Source organism: Phyllobates terribilis, unplaced genomic scaffold, assembly GCF_046119375.1.
Source record: "Phyllobates terribilis strain yellow unplaced genomic scaffold, ASM4611937v1 Scaffold_6872__1_contigs__length_41441, whole genome shotgun sequence".
In the NCBI taxonomy this organism is placed as follows: Eukaryota; Metazoa; Chordata; class Amphibia; order Anura; family Dendrobatidae; genus Phyllobates; species Phyllobates terribilis.
Genome location: NW_027369614.1, coordinates 1 through 17,568, shown reverse-complemented (window position 1 = coordinate 17,568; position 17,568 = coordinate 1). Strand labels below are relative to the sequence as shown.

Below are 17,568 nucleotides of genomic sequence, written 5' to 3'. Positions count from 1 at the left end.
GACTCTAAAATACCAAAAAACTGACTCCTAATTTACGAACAAACTCACGCATGCCATTTTGTTTGCGGGCTTGGCAAATTCCTCGGACGTTCCATGAGGCGATCTTCATTTAGACCCCTTCTTTCCACCATTGCTACGGAGGCGAGTAACAGGAGCACCATCATTCTTCTTAGGCCACTTAGTGGGAGTAGCTAGGCTTTGACCAACGATCCTCTCCCCGGAGGGAGTCTTCACGCCAACAGCAGGATCTAGCTTTCCCTTCATCTTCTCGGAAGCCTTGGACTTCACGATCACCTTCGTGGAGGACTCACACTTCTTGTCCTCCGAAGCCTCGTAGGACGAGTCCTGATCCTCGTCCTCACCCATCGGAGCTGCTTCCATCCTCAGATATTGCCGAGAACGAGTTGGTGGACGCCACCGCCCCTCTGCTGCGATCACCCACAACACCCCCCTTACGTCGGTTGGCCTTGCTAATAGGCGTAAACTCCTCGTACTCACAGTCTGAGCCAGCCCTGTCATGATCTTTACATATAGACTCAGAACTACAACTATTACAATTTGGGGACGCCAAAGTTTCGTCCAAAACATTAACAAAGTCCATAGTGTCATTTACAATAGAAATGTTCGGAATAACAACAGTAGGGCTGGCTCCGACCCCTAAACTAGACTCGGTGGACTCCTTTCGCAGCGGGGAAGTGGGTCTCGGCACCTTCTTGAACGGGGAAGGACCGCGAACTCCGGGCACCCCATCAGCGTCCACGGGAGTGGCGGTCGCACCCACGATCACCACAGCGGTAGCCGCAGGCGCACTAGCATCACCGACGACAGGCGTCCCTTGCTTAGCCGCAGGCTTCCTCACCTTGGATTGGCCCCTCGGATTCCTAGCTCCATCAACCTTCGAATTGAAGGTGCAACCTGCCACGACATGACCAAACGAGCAGCACCTTGTACAAAACATAGGCTCGTTCTCCAGCAAGAACGAGCATGTCACCATGTCCCCGTCTTTGAACCGAAGATCGACGCTCCTAGTCATTGGAACCGTGAAGTTTACCTCCACTAGAACCCAGGCGTATGCCCCCGGATCCTTGATTCCGTGACCGGATCCATGTAAAGTGGCTTACCAACATGCGAGGGCACACAACCCAACACATCGGTCGTCCAAAAAGGCTTGGACAACCCCATTATACGGACCCAAATAGGGACCGTGGCAACATTTTTCAAATTGAAAGAGAACTTATCAGGAATATGTGTTAGGATCAACGGTTTACCGTGCATGTAGTAGGGGACCTTGTGGAGGACGTTGTCGTGGTCCTCCTTGCTGGTGAATGTGAAGAGCATCCACCCGTCCTCGATGCGGTACTTCGCCTTGACACCCCAGGAGCGGATTATCTCGTTGATCATGAAGTGCCCGAGGTTGAATCCGACAAACTGGCCAAGGAGGGACTATCCCCACACCTTGTTCATGGGAAGGGCCTCATCCATACGGATGTCGACGACCGGAGAAGTAGGCTTAGTATACGTCAACTTACCTCCCAAACTGGGGTTCATAAAGATCTTCTTGTTCGGACGACCGACCCATGCATTGGTCTTAGCGGGGACACCCTTGGGCGTAGGGAGGAGCGGCTTGTCTGAGGGGGGGGGGGAGGGCCCGGTGGGGGTCTTGGTTGCCATGGAGGAAGGGAGGGGAGGGAAGTCGGAAGAGGAAGGGACGGTGGAGTTGGGTGGAGCGGCGGAGGGGGAGGGAGGAGGGAGGCGGGTGTTGGGAGGTGGGGGCTTAGAGGAAGAGGCAAGGTTAGAAAGGGAAGAGGGAGTAGGGAGAATACCCGGGTTACCAAGAGTTGGAGGAGGAGCGGAGAGGTGAGGCGAAGGGTTAGTCTTGGAGTGGGACGCGTAGACTTTAGGGCTAGCCAAGGGGTTTATCGCATGTGGGGAAATTTGAAGAGTTAGGGGAGGAGGAGAGGAGGCGCGACTCTTGGAAGGAGCATTTAAGAGCTTGAAGTTAAGAGAAATGTGTGACCCTTCACCTTGCATGCCGTGTGACTCTTCGGCTAGCACATCGTGTGACTCTTCGGCTGGTAGCCGCGCCTCTTCGCATGGGTGGGGTGACCCTTCGCATGGGGCCGACGTCTCTTGGACTTTCCCGTTGACCGGAGTGCCAGAAGTGATAGGGGGCGATCAACACCGATATTGCGAGGGATAACCACCGTGCCCACGATGGCCCCGGTGCCAATGCCAACAGGATCGGCCGGAGAAATGTGACAAAAATCGAAACTAACCTTGTTATCGTCGACAACACTTTTGGACTTGGAAACGTGATCAACGACCAGATCTTCATGGTTTGTGGAGTCGAAATCTTCAGACTCATCATCAGATAAGGTTCACTTGTCATGTGTGGCAATTTCTACACGATCAACAAGGAGATCATCTTCTTCAACCTTTCGGCTACCACCATCTTCTTTGAGGTACTTGCTAGGATCAGTGGACTTGATTTTGGATTTATTTCCATAACCTTTATGCGACTCCGGAGAAGAAACATCCGAATCCGAACTTGAATCTTCAACCTCCGCTTCATTGGACCAAAGGCAACCCTTAGAAGAATCGATCTTTAACGAGTGAAGAGAAGGTGATATATGAAGAGATCCTTAAAGAGTACAAAGATGTGTTTGCATGGGGATACCAAGATATGCCTGGTTTAGACCCAAAAGTTGTGATGCATAGATTGGCTATCTCCGAAGAAAAGAAGCTTGTAAAGCAAGGTCAACGTCACGTTCGTCCAGACTTGACAATTCAGATAAAGGCGGAAGTGAATAAGCTAATCACATCTGGATTCATTCGCGAGGTTCAATACCCGCAATGGTTAGCCAATATTGTTCCCGTGAAGAAGAAAAATGGTCAACTTCGCATATTTGTGGATTTTAGGGATTTGAATGAAGCTTGTCCAAAAGACAAATTCCCTTTACACATAACCGAATTGTTGGTTGATGCCACTACCGGATTCAAAGCTTTGTCCTTCATGGATGGATTCTCAGGATATAATCAAATCAAGATGGACCCTGAGGATGAAGAGTTGACAGCTTTCCGAACACCCCTAGGCACATTTTGTTATACGGTGATGCCGTTTGGGTTGAAGAATGCAGGGGCAACTTATCAAAGTGCTATGACAGTCATATTTCATGATTTACTCCACAATACCATTGAGTGTTATGTAGATGACCTTGTGGTTAAAACTAGAGAACGTGAGGAGCACCCAAATGATCTCCGAAAGATTTTTGAAAGATTGTGCAAACACCAACTCAAAATGAATCCTTTGAAGTGTGTGTTTGGTTTGATGTCGGGAAAGTTTCTCGGCTTTGTTGTTCGAGATCGAGGAATTGAAATTGACCCTGACAAGATCAAAGCAATCATGGAAATGCCTCCTCCAAGAAACCTCCTTGAGCTTAGAGTCTTACAAAGTAAAGCTCGCATATATTCGACGTTTCATCTCGAATCTTACGGGAAGGTGCCAACCATTCTTAAGATTGATGAAGAAAGATACTCCATTTATATGGGACCAAGCATGTCAAAACGTTTTGAATAGCATTAAACAATGTTTAATGAGTCCGCCTATCTTAATGGCACAAGTTCAGGGGATCGGAGGCCTTTGATCCTATATACGGCGACTCTTGAGCGGTCTCTCGAAGCCATGTTGGCACAAAATAATGATGAAGGAAAAGAAAACGCCTTGTATTATATCCGTCGAACAATGGTCGGGGCAGAATGCAATTACACTGTCATGGAAAAAATCTGTCTCGCCTTAGTATTCGCCGTCCAGAAATTGCGGCATTACCTCTTAGCTCATCAGATCATATTGATATCTAAAGCTGACCCCTTGAGGTATATCTTGTCTAAGATTGTTTTGTCATGTAGACGGGCTAAATGGGCCATGCTCTTAGCTCCGTTCGACATCAAATTTGTCTCTAAAAAGACGGTCAAGGGGCAAGTAATAGCTGACTTTATAGCTTCTCACCCAACTCCCGAAAATGAGAAAATGTCTTACGAATTTCCTGACGAAGAAGTCTTTATGATAGAAGAAAAATCATGGCATTTGTATTTCGATGGGGGAAGCAAAGAAAGATGGAGCCGATTTTGGTATTGTACTCGTAACACCATCAGGGAGGGTTATACCTTACTCCTTCTCGCTCTTAGAGGTTTGCACAAACAATGTGGCAGAATATGAGGCGCTTATCATTGGGCTCGAGATAGCCCTCGAGATGCATTTCAAGTCCTTACAAGTGTTTGGTGATTCTCAATTGATCATTAGACAATTAAATGGACTATATGATGTTAAGAATTCAAATTTAATTCTTCTCCATAAGAAAGCAAAAGATCTCATTAGCCAGTTTCATCAAATAGAAATAGTGCATGTACCAAGATCTGAAAATGACAAGGCAAATACTTTGGCTAAGTTAGCAGCATCGTTAACATTTCCCGATGAAAGAGTCATACAAATTACCACTGGAGAACGTCATTTGCTTACTCCAGCCCCGGAAAGATGTCGATCAAGTGAAGAGGTGAGCGTTGTCTCTGTTTATGAGATCGAGGAGGATGTTGATTGGCGCCATCCCATTAATGAATATCATAGATATGGATCTTTGCCAGATGAATCCAAAAGGAAAGTAGACATTAGACGCCGAGCACCAAGGTTCGTGATAAAAAATGATGCGCTGTATCGTAGATCCTTTGAGGAGCATTATTAAGATGTTTGTCGAAAGAAGAGACTTAACATGTTCTTGCCAAAACTCATGCTGGGGTATGTGAAGCACATCAAGCAGGGCCTAAACTAGCCGATCAAGTTAAGAGACTTGGCTACTATTGGCCAATCATGGTGAAAGACTCATTGGAGTTCGCTAAAGCATGTCATACTTGTCAAATTCATTAGCGATTTCATTCATCAATCACCTCAACTCTTTCACCCAACAACCATGTCATGGCCATTCAACGCATTGGGTCTTGATGTCGTAGGACCCATAAGTCCGCCATCATCACGTAGTCATCAATACATCTTGGCCGCAACCAATTATTTCTCTAAATGGACAGAATTTATACCATTGAAAAGAGTAGGAGCAAAAGATGTTGTCAAATTCATAAGAGTTCATTTGATTTACCGATATGGAGTCCCGTCAAAGATAATTTCAGACAACGCCCTTTACTTCAAAAATCAGAATATGGTGAAGCTAGCAGAAAAGTTCGAGTTCAAACATAGTTTCTCATCGAGCTATAACCCATCCTCAAATGGTCAAGCAGAAGCGTTCAACAAACTCCTATGCAAAATCCTCAAGAAAATGGTGTCAAAATCAAAAAGAGATTGACATGAGAGATTACCCGAGGCTTTATGGCCATATCGTACAATGGTTCGTACATCGACTAGGTGTACACCCTATAACTTGGTCTTTGGGTCGGAAGTCGTTTTGCCACTTGAGGTGCAATTGCCTTTCCTTAGGATCTCAACACAACTCACAGACCCCGAGGAGAATGTCAAAATTCGTTTAGCCGAACTGGAAGGCCTAGATGAAAAGAGGTTAGAAGCTCAACAAAAACTGGAAGTCTATCAGGCTCAAGTCACCGGGACATTTAACAAAAGGGTTAAATTCCGTTCGTTCGGAGTTGGTGACTTGGTTCTCATAGTGAGACGACCAATTTTCATTAACAGAAAAGCACAAGGAAAATTTGAGTCGAAATGGGAAGGCCCCTATGTAGTCACCGAAGTGTTCCAAAAGGGGGCATATGAACTCTCCGACGCCGAAGGCAAGTTGCTATACCCTTGTGTGAATGGAAAGTTTGTGAAGAAATACTTTACTTAAAAAAGAAATATCCTAACACGCAAATGATATTCGAAGTGATGTAGGAAACCTTTCCTAGAAGGTGGGCTTATATCACTTTGGTGATGCAAATATAAAAAACGGATAAAAGAACAAAAAAACAAGAGGATCACGCTAAAAAGAAAAAGTTGATTCTCTTGAACTACGAAAGACTTGATCCCTCACAAAGAGGGTACGTAGGCAGTCTAGTCAATCAAAATGCTAGATGCAGTCACATTCACAACAAAATTTTCTTCCGCAAAATGAAGGAAGAGAGAATCAAAGATGAAAAGATAAATTGATTCTCTTGAACTACGAAAGACTTGATCCCTCACAAAGAGGGTACGTAGGCAGCCTAGTCTATCAAATACTAGATGCAGTCATATTCATTAAAAACTCCTTCCTTCAATTAAAAAAGAAGAAGAGAGAATCGAAGGTGAAAGGATAAGTTGATTCTCTTGAACTACGAAAGACTTGATCCCTCACAAAGAGGGTACGTAGACAGTCTAGTCGATCAAAATGCTAGATGCAGTCACATGCACAACAAAATTTTCTTCCCCAAAAAGAAAGAGAAGAGGATCAAAGGTGAAAAGAAAAAGTTCATTCTCTTGAACTACAAACGGCTTGATCCCTCACAAAGGGGGTATGTAGGCAGTCTAGTCGATAAAATGCTAGATGCAGCCATAAAAACAAAACCAAATTTCTCTCTCCCAGATGAAAGTGTTGAACTTTCTTTTTGTGACCTTTTCTCATAATTTAGGTTACATCAAATTCAAATATGCAAATGATAGTCGAACCCGTTAAGGCAACTCTTCCTAGAAGGTGGGTTTGAACTTGTTCGAATAATGGAGAAAAAAACATTCATTAGGTTTTAAAGTCTTCCCAGACAGGATATATATGACACAAAGTCTTAGTCCTAAAATACTCAAAAAAGCATGAAGCTTATAAAATCTCATTGTCAAGGTTAAAAAAATCTCATCTTGACATAAGGTGTTGAGCTCAACAACCAAAACAAAATCTTAAGTGAATAAACATTCTCATTCCAATGAGAAATATGATATTCTGTTGTTTCTAACATCAATACCACCTTAAATCGAACTTCAATTGTATTCCATCTCTCACACACTCAAAGTTCGGGGGCATCTGTTCGGTGGCATATTTTCATCATAAAAGATAAACTTATAAATTAAAATCTAAAATCTAAAGTCCAATAAAAATTAAATATTTTATCTGGACCTATGAAAATGGAATTTCACTTATTATAAGTAGCTATTAAATAGCTATGCTAAATAAAAATAATGTAATTACTTCTATCAAAAAACAAGACAAAGAGAAAGTAGCCTAATGCTGGCTACGTAAATCCATCCAATTAAAAATAAAAGGAGAAAGAAGTTACCAAAAAAACATGTTACAATAGTTACCAACGGAGAAGTGAAATAAAAGAAAAGAAGGAAATAGAAATCAAGTGGTGGTCAGTTACCAAGTACAAGTACGTGGTTTGTATATAGTGGAGGGTAATTAGTAACTCCCTAGTTACTGCTACTACTCATTGCTAACACAAAACAAAAAAAATACCAATAGAGAGAGAACGAAAGCAAACAAACAAACCTGCAGCCTCTCCGTTTAGGAAAAAAAAAACCTCCGTTCCGAGAACATCAAAAAACTTCAGAGACTTGCAAAATTCATCTGTTAAAAAGGATAAAGGAGGATCTTTTACATGAATCTCTCTTTTCTTCTAAACTAATCTTTTCAAGCTTAATTAGTGATCTGGGAGGAACCGAATGGATCCAAACACCACAAACAAATCAGTCTCAAAAGAACCAATTTTCAAATCTAGTAGCGGGAAGAAACCATATGGATTCAACCCCTACAAACTCTTGGAATCAGATGAATCCAAAACTTAAATATTTACCAATTCTTAGTCGTTATAATGCTCAAATTAAAATAGATCAAATGAAAACGGACGGTTAAAGATTAATAAAAAAATTCTTTGCCTAACATGAGAATGTTATTAAATGACACCAAGTCAAGTTCCTTTGACACGTTAAAAAAAACGAAAATCAGAATATTGAATTCTTAATCAGTTTTTGTTAAATCGATTAACTGGAGGTCGTTCTAATTTATGAAAACAAATTTGTCAGCAATATACCAGTGTGTACGAAATGACCTTATAACTAAATGAATGAAGAGCCCTTATGAAGTGCTAATTTAGCACAAAATATTTAATTACGTAAAGCAAGATAAATTTCTGGTTTACTTCAAATTGGTTAGTTAATTAGCATAAAATCGTTTTCTTGACAAATAGAAAATCATTTTCTTAACCATTGTAATGCTAATTAATTTAAATGGACCATTAAAGAATCAAGGCCCGAACTACGTGTGATTGGATCCTTTTAAAAAGATACGTAGGAAACTCGACATAAAAAATCATTCGTCGGGTTCAATCACAATCCCAAATTTAAATAGAAATGGTTAAAAACAAAAATCATAAAAGAACTACATTCGGTTTGATCCCTTTTAAAAGAGTACGTAGGAAATCCGGTATAAAGTTACCACTCATCGGATTCAATCACAATCTCAAATCCAAAAATGAAAGTCTTTTTTATATTAAGACCGTTTTGTTTAAAAGAACTACGTAGACTTGGTTCCGTATGAAACGGATACGTAGGAGATTCTTGTTAAAACCAAATTTATAAACGGGTATCGGATTCAGTCGCGTCCAAATTTAAAACTCAAATTTTAAACGACTCTTTTTAGAACTACGAGTGATTTGATCACTCTTAAGAGAGTACGTAGGAAGCTCGATAAAAATATATATTTTTCGAGTTCAATCGCAAAATTCATAAATATAAAATAAATCCAAAATTCTAAATCAACAAGAATAGTGGATAAATTAGACAACTCTTCCTAGAAGGTGGGTTTTATTTTATTCACGGCGTACAAATGATATTCGGTCTATATTTACACTACCTTTCCTAGAAAGTGGGTTTAGATTAAGCCGGTGATGTACGTAAAATTAAAACACTATGAACTAGGTAAGGCTTGATTCTCTTTAAAGAGATACGTAGGCAACTCGTCAAAAATCGGAGCGCAACCCAAATAATAAAAACACTCAAATCTTGGTATTTGTATAATTTTTAATCAAAAGGGTAAAAATAAAAGGTCGAACTACAATAAAAATAATTTAAATATGTTTAGTGGATTTGTTTACATTTTGCTCAACAATGATGTTGTGTCTTACCTTAAGGCACATGGACTTGAGGAGACCATTGTGGATAAAAATAAAACCACATCACAAGATAAGGTTAAAGCTCTTGTATTTCTCCGCCACCACATACATGGAAGTCTATGACTGAATATTTGTTTCATGAGGATCTCTTGCAATTGTGGGAGAATTTAAAAGAGTGATATGTACATCAAAAGATGTTCTACTCCCACAAGCAAGACATCAGTGGAGCAATTTAGGGTTTCAGGACTTTAAATCCATAAATGAATATAGTAGTGGTATGTATAAATCACTACTATGTTGAGACTATGTGGTGAACAAAAAATCCAAGCAGAAATATTGGAGAAAACATATTCCACCATGAGTCCGTCTAACATGTTGCTACAAGAACAATATAGACAACAAAATCTTGAAAAAAATACTCTGACTTGTTAAGAGTATTATTGGTGGCTGAAAAGAATATAATGAGCTATTGATGATAAATCATAATATGAGACCTACTGGCTCAATGGCTCCTCCAGAGGATAACGTTGTTGACAAAGGGTTCCAATATGGGAACGCCAACACATATGGTCAACAACAACGACAAGGCGGTGGCCATGACGATGGTGGTGGATGAGGTGGCCATGGCGGTCGTGGACGTGGAAGTCGTGGTGTTCATGGTAGATGCCACTATAAATACCATGATTACCACAACTTTAAGGGAAATGGTAAGCAAAAGGTCCAAATGGGTCATAAAGGACCCTCCCATGAAGCAAAATCTACTTGCTACAAATGTGGCACGACTGGATTGGGCTAGAGAATGTAATGTGGCTCCACTTCTGGTAAAATTGTACCAAGATGAGAAGAACAAGGGAAAGGCCATGGAGACCAACTTCATTGAAAGTGTGGGTGTAAGTAATGCACACCTGGCCAGCCAAGATGCTGGTCAATTGCTCGACTTTGAGCATATTGATGATTTTACCGTATAAAATATTGAAATATCTATGTAATTTCAAAACTTTATTTCTTTGCACTATGTTTTTTTCACTTATGTATTTTTCTTTGAAGCTTTGTAAGATTGGTGATTGATGTGTAATATATATGAAGTTCCTTTCTTATCACTATTTGACAACTCTTTCTACATCTATCTTAGAAAGGATGAACTCATCCAAAGTGAAACTCGATGGGAATGAGCAATGTCTTCTAGACTGCGCAACGACGCACGCCATATTGGGGAACAAAGAGTAATTTACTCACTTGTGAGCTTATGAAGACAACGTCACCACAATATCGGGTGCATCTACACTCATAGAAGACTCTGGAAGAGCTATTGTTATACTCCCAAGAGGAACAAAATTTATTATAAATGACGCACTATATTCAAGTAAATCTCGAAGAAACTTATTGAGTTTTCAAGTATGTGCGTCATAATGGATTTCACATGAAAACCATGAATGAAATGAGAAAGAATACATGTGCATCATAAGATATGAACTTGGTCGAAAGTAGATCCTTGAAAGGATGCTAGGACATACCTCCGGATTATATTATACATATATTAATCTGTGTCAAGTCAATGCAACAATAAATAAGAGTTCATTTGACCAAACTGCTTTCACCTTGTGGCATGATTGTTTGGGTTATCCATGGTCAGTAATAGTGCATAAAATCATAAATAACTCACTTGGACACCCATTAAAGAACATTAAGCACTCAGAAAACTTATTATAAGACCTTCCAAAAATAAAATAGCAAGTGAGACATCTGCATTTTTGGTAAGAATCCAAGGAGATATATGTGGACCAATTACTCCACCACGTGGACCATTTTGAGATTTTATTGTGCTAATTGATGCATCCACGCGTTGGTCACGTGTAACTCTATTATCAACAAGAAATGTTGCATTTCTAAGCTACTTATAATCCGACTAAGGGCACAATTTCCGGATTATACAATAAAGAAAATTTGGCTTGATAATGCAGGCGAATTCACATCTCATACTTTCAATGACTATTGTATGTCTATTGCAATTGATGTAGAGCATCCAATATCTCGTGTTCACACACAAAATGGTCTGGTCGAATCCTTGATAAAGTGATTACAATTATTCGCTAGACCATTACTAATGAAATCGAGATTACTAGTGTTAGCCAGGGGACATGCCATATTACATGCAACAACTTTGGTTCGATTGAGACCAAGTGCAAAACATGAATATTCCCCACTACAATTAGTATCTGGTAAGGAGCCAAATACTTCACATCTAATGGTGTTTGGATGTGTTGTTTATGTTCCCATTGCTTCACCTTTGCGTATAAAGATGGACCTGCAAAGGAGACTGGGAATTTATGTTGGTTTGGAATCTCCCTCAACCATTAAATATCTCGAACCAACAACTGGTGATTTATTTATAGCAAGGTTTGATGATTGTTATTTTGATGAAAGTATATTCCATAAGTTAGGGGGAGATCATAATAATGTGGATGCACATGGAAAAAAGATTACATGGAAAGTAGTAGCATTATCTCAACTTGAACCGAGAATAAAAGTGTGTGAACAAGAAATACAAGGGATCATACATTTGTAAAATGTTACAAATCAGTTACTTGATGCATTCGTCAACTCAAAGAAGGTGACTAAGTCACACATACCTGCAGCAAATGCACCTGAAAGAATTAAAATACCAACTGGACTACCAGATGAATCAATTGCCAATGAGTCTACAACACGCGCAGAAGCGTGGTAGGCCACTGAGCTCAAAAGACTTAAAACCAAGAAAGTAAAAGAACCCAAAGGATATATGAAGAAATGTCATGATAGCTTCTGATGAAGAGGATAAAGGCAAAGAGATTGAAAATGAAAAATCTCACAAGAAAATGACATCCTAGATAATGATCAAAATGTCGACAATTCCGAGATTTCCATAAACTATGTATACACAAGTATACAATGGAATTTGAAAGATGTCATTATTGATGGTACATTTGCCTACTCAATAGCTATAGATGTTGTGTCCAAAGATGAGGATATTGAGCCAAAATCGATCGATGAATGTCATCAAGAAAATATTGGCCAAACTGGAAAGAGGCCATACAAGAAGAACTAGAATCACTTGAAAAGCGAGAAGTTTTTGGCCTCGTGGTCCATACGCCAAAGGGTATAAAGCCCGTGGGTTACAAATGGGTTTTTATGAGAAAACGGAATGAGAAAAATGAAGTTGTCAAGTATAAGGCAAGACTTGTAGCCCAGGTTTCTCTCAAATTCCTTGAGTTGACTATGATGAAACATACTATCATGTGGTTGATGCAACTCCATTGAGGTTTCTCATTACAGATGCATCTTATGGATGTCGTGATTGCATACTTATGCGGGTCACTTGATACAGATATCTATATGAGAGTTCCAGAAGGAATAAAATCGCTTGATAACTCCAAATCTCGCAAATTATTCTCTATAAAATTTGAGGAGGTCGTTGTATGGATTAAAACAATCTGGACGGATGTGGTACAACCACATTAGTGAATATCTTGTGAAGGAAGGGTATAAGAATGATGCCATATGCCCATGTGTTTTCATCAAGCAATCCAAAAATGGATTTGCCATTATAGCAGTCTATGTTGACGATTTGAACATTGTTGAAACTTCTCATGAAATTCAAGAGACTGCAAAATATTTGATGAAAGAGTTCGAGATGAAAGATCTCGGTAAAACTAAGCTTTGTCTTGGTTTACAAATTGAGCATTTGGATGGTGAAATATTTGTCCACAAATCTAATTACACTGAGAAAATCTTGAGAAGATTTAATATGGATAATGCACATCCCTTGAGCTCTCCCATGGATGTTCGATCCCTTAATGTTGATAAGGATCAATTTCGCCCTAGGGAAGAAGACGGAGAAGTTCTCGGTCCTGAAATACCATATCTAAGTGCCATCGGTGCTTTGATGTAGTTAACTAACAATACAAGCCAAATATGCTTTTGCAGTAAACTTCTTCTCCAGATTTAGTTCCACTCCTACAAGGAGGCATTGGAACAAGATCAAACACATATTTTGCTATCTTCGTGGCACACATGATTTGGGATTGTTCTACCATACCCAAAGAAATGTCACCCTTGTTGGATATGCAGATGCAGGTTATGTGTTCACATAACCTGCACCCACATAAGGCCAAATCACAAAATGGTTATGTGTTCACATATGGAGGCACAACCATATCATGAAGATCGAATAAGCAAACAGTGACAACAGTATCATCAAATCAAGCGGAGTTGATTGCATTATATGAGACAAAGAGAGAATGTGTGGCGTTACGAGTAATTATCACATTCATCCAGAAAGAATGTGGAATGAGGCCCATCACAGGTGGGCCAACAGTCCTATATGAAGATAATTCAGCATGCGTTGCTCAGATGAAAGAAATGCTACATAAAGGGAGATCGTACAAAACACATTTTACCCAAATTCTTCTCTATCCATGAGTTGGATGAAGGTGGAGAAATCAACATCCAACAGATCCGGTCGAGTGATAATTTGACTGACATGTTCACGAAGTCATTAAATATCAAGAGGGTTGCGGAACTAGTATCAAGGATTGGAATGTGCAGACTCATATACACTCGTTGATCTTAGGGGGAGCATCATACACGTTGCACTCTTTTCTCCTTCGATTAAGCTTTTATTCTACAGAGTTTTGCTTGACAAGGTTTTTAATGAGGCGACATCAAGGCGTGCAATGGGATCCATGTTGCACTCTTTTTTTCCCTTTTATCAATCTTTTATCCCACCAGGTTTTTCATGACAAGGTTTTTAACGAGGCAACATACTTTCATATCCCACATCAGTTCAAAGGTGAATATTCAAGGGGGAGTGTTATGTATTTTTAAAATTACCTAATGTATTTATTTGGCTTGCAAGAAGTAGATTAAAGCATCTAGAAGATCATGTTAAAAGTTTGAAAATGAAGATGTTTATTAAGGATAATAGTTTGCGAATTATTCACCTTCTTAACTCTTCTTCACTTTACATTTAAGATCATGTAAATTAGTCAAGAACTAGGTGATCTCTTAGCTTATAAATAGAGGCATTCTCCATTGTAAATATCTCACACAAAAACAAGAGCAAGAATCTTGATCTCTTTTCCTCTCTCTTAATACTTAAAGTTGTTAAGTGATCTCTTTATCAAGATTAAGTCATCTTGTCTTAATCATTACAAAAATCAAGATTAAGGCACTTTGTCTTAGTCATTTCACAACGCATACATAATTTTCATACTTTTGCAATAACAAATATCCCAATGCTTCGATCTTCACATAATTAGCTTACAAATTTTAGAAAATTAAGAAATCTCCAAATCAATTATCAATGCAATCATGCCATTACAACCATGATAGAGGGTAAACCTAGAAAACATTTCCTTCACATTGATGTTGAAATTGAAGGGATTTCAACAAGCATCCACAACCTTTAACAAGCTGTTTATGGTAAGTCAAACGACCATGATGTGTTGATATTTGAAATGAATTTCAATTTCCATCAATATCATATCCAATTTCAACTCAACGAACACAACCTATGTGTTTGACTAAATGAAGCTTATCCTACAGTGGAATTGTTAAACGAGTATATGGAATAAATTTGTTGGTCAAGTTAATTAAAATTTGCAAGTCTAGGTTTTTATGTTTGTTATTCCCGTAATTATAGGTTAATATTTTTTAATCTAGTAAAAAACTTTATAAAGAGAAAGGAATAGACCATTATCAAGAAAAGATTTTTTTATAAAATGAATTAACCATAATCATTGTCGTAGTAAGTCCTATATGAGAAAAAGACACAATAAACTAACATAAATGCACATCTAAAAGAAATAAACTGATAAAGAGTTATCCCGAAAGGAAGGCTACAAAATACTCAAGAAAATGGTTAGAAATGATATTTGACGTATACCCTTTTTACCCCCTTTACATTTCCGAAGTACCGAACTCCATCACGATCTCATCACCATTTCCATTTTTAGCAATACTTGAAAACACCGCATCTGAAACTCCATTTTCAGTCTCTTATTCCCATTTGATTTCCTCGCTATTTCTTTCAAATATAATTTCCTTTTTCTAACTTAGTTCCCGATTAAGTTTCCGAGAATTTTCTCTCGGAAAATCGCTTTCAAATACGGCTTATGAATTCATCTTCCTTATGCATGGTTACTTCACCGACAAGCAAGCAAACTGATCGAGATCGTATCTATATTTCAAAAGATATCAATGAAGACCCGCGTTCTTAATTTTCATGAAATTGCAAATAAAACAAACATGAATCGACAAAAGAATCAACAATCACAACATGCTAAACACACATTGCATGATATAGAAAAATCAATAGTATCACAACTTTACTATGCGTGGTTGACACCATCACACAAAATAAGGAGGAGGAGATCTCGATATGGGGGTTGACAATGTTGACCAGGGTCCAAGATGAGTTCTCAATCTAGTGCGGTTATAAGACTCCATTTCTCTGAATCAAATAAATATCCTTTGCAACCAGCATTGTTTTCTCGTTCATCTCCGCCGACCGCCGCTCCTTACATTCTGTTTCCGCCCGAGATTTCGCTGCTCGAATTTCACGAATTCGGTTATCTTTTCATCACTTTCTCCACCTTCACTTCCTCTCCAATTGAGCATTTCGCAGTCCGAATTCTATCATCTTATTCAAATTTCATCTCATTCGCAGGGAAATTGCAGCTGTTTTGCAGCAGATTGTAATTGATGGAGGAGAGTGGTGCGCTGAGGCCAATACCACTCGTTTCGCGTCCTCCTTTGCCTGGTGGTAAGCTCTCGAAGACAAGAGAAGAAGGGGAGGTCACTTCTGACGAAGATGTATGCAAAATATTTTCCCTCTAAACCCTAACTTCCTTGTTCTTTCTGTCATTATTATCATGAATTAGTGTATCAACATGCGCGTTTTTGGTTCAGTTGTAGCTTGAAGGTTCATTTCTCTTTATCGTGGATTCACCATTGCTTGGTTTTGTTTGTACCGGTGCCGTTTTGTCATTGTTGATTCCATAGTTTAGGTCTTTCTTCGTAGGGATTTAGTGTATTCATGCAGGAACAATATTTCTAAAAAATGTAGAGATTACAACTCGGAAATCATCCAGGTGTATAAAGCAATGGAAATCACGAGCTTAGATAATCTTCACTAATTCTTTTGTTTGCTGAACTTTCTAATGTTACTATTATCATTGAATAGTGTAATATAAGAAACTAAGGCATAAATGCCAGTCCGACTCGAAGATTATGAATCTGAAGTATATGTCTAATTACTTTAAGTCTAGCATATCACTGTTGTTCTTGGCGGAATCTTTTTGATGGTCTTGATTACCTGGTATGCATACATTAGTGTTTTTAGAGAACTTTTTAGCAAACAACTTATTGACTTAATAAAGGACTTGATTTGGAATCATTGAAAACTTTCCAGGCACTCCCAGCTTGCTCTACTGCTCCTTCAGTGAGTGCTTCAGACCCCATCATTCCATCCAATACTACTTCTAATTTTGGTGTTAGAAGCTCCATCCAAGGTGTAAAATCAGGTTGGTCAATCAGCTATTTATAGCTTTCTGTATCTTTCTCTCAACTATTGCTGGGAATATCTCTTGTTTGTTGGTGAACCTCTTGTTTTCCCTCTACATCAGTGAATAAAAAAGTGATGCCTAGGCGCGCCTAAGCACGCTAGGCGCGCCTGAGCTAGAGCATCGCCTAGTTGGTCCTAGGCGCGCCTAGGCGCCAATATGTTAAATTCTTTCTTATCTTTTTAATAAAATGTTAAATTCTATCTTATTCTTTGGTAAGATTTTGGAATTTTTCCCCAATAAAACTACGCATTACTCCTATTCTATTTTTTATGATTCAAATTGACCAACTTTTTTTATGCTTTTTCAGTTGTTTTTTATTCTTTAACACATGGTTCTTATATTGGTTTTACTTTTGAAACTATAGTTTATGCCTTTATGATGTTTTTTCTATATCATATGACTACATATTTCTGTAAATCCATAAAGCAAGGATTACCGCAAGAAATAAGGCTGGGCGACCCTAGGCGATCCTAGGCGCGCCTAGGGTGGCTCATCGCCTAAGGTCGCCCAACGCTTTTTTATTCACTGCTCTACATGTACCTTCATCTATTCTGGTACTCATACAAATATAGTTGAAGGAACCCAACGGTTTTGGTGTTGTGTGGTTAAGAGTTAATGCTGTAATTTGCTTGGTTTCCTTATCACTGTACTTGGTTATGCGAATTGATTGTCCATTGTTACACTCTCTCATCTGTGATCTAAACTTCTTGTAAATGCATGCATCTTCTCTCATACCTGAGCAACACTGTCGTAAGTTTTGGTTAATGAAATCTGGTACATAGCGCTTATCAACGTAGGAAGTATCTTATGATCAAAATATTTTATTCCGTAGGGAAATCTAATACTGCCAATCAATCTGGATCTGGCTGATATTCAGTCTCGAACGTCGTTACAGATT

At 39.1% G+C, this 17,568-nt stretch overlaps 1 pseudogene; it reads left to right on the top strand.

The window, feature by feature from the left end:
- The first annotated feature begins 2,387 nt into the window (after window positions 1-2,387).
- Window positions 2,388-5,840, top strand: LOC141251326 (uncharacterized; annotated as a pseudogene).
- Window positions 5,841-17,568: the final 11,728 nt, after the last annotated feature.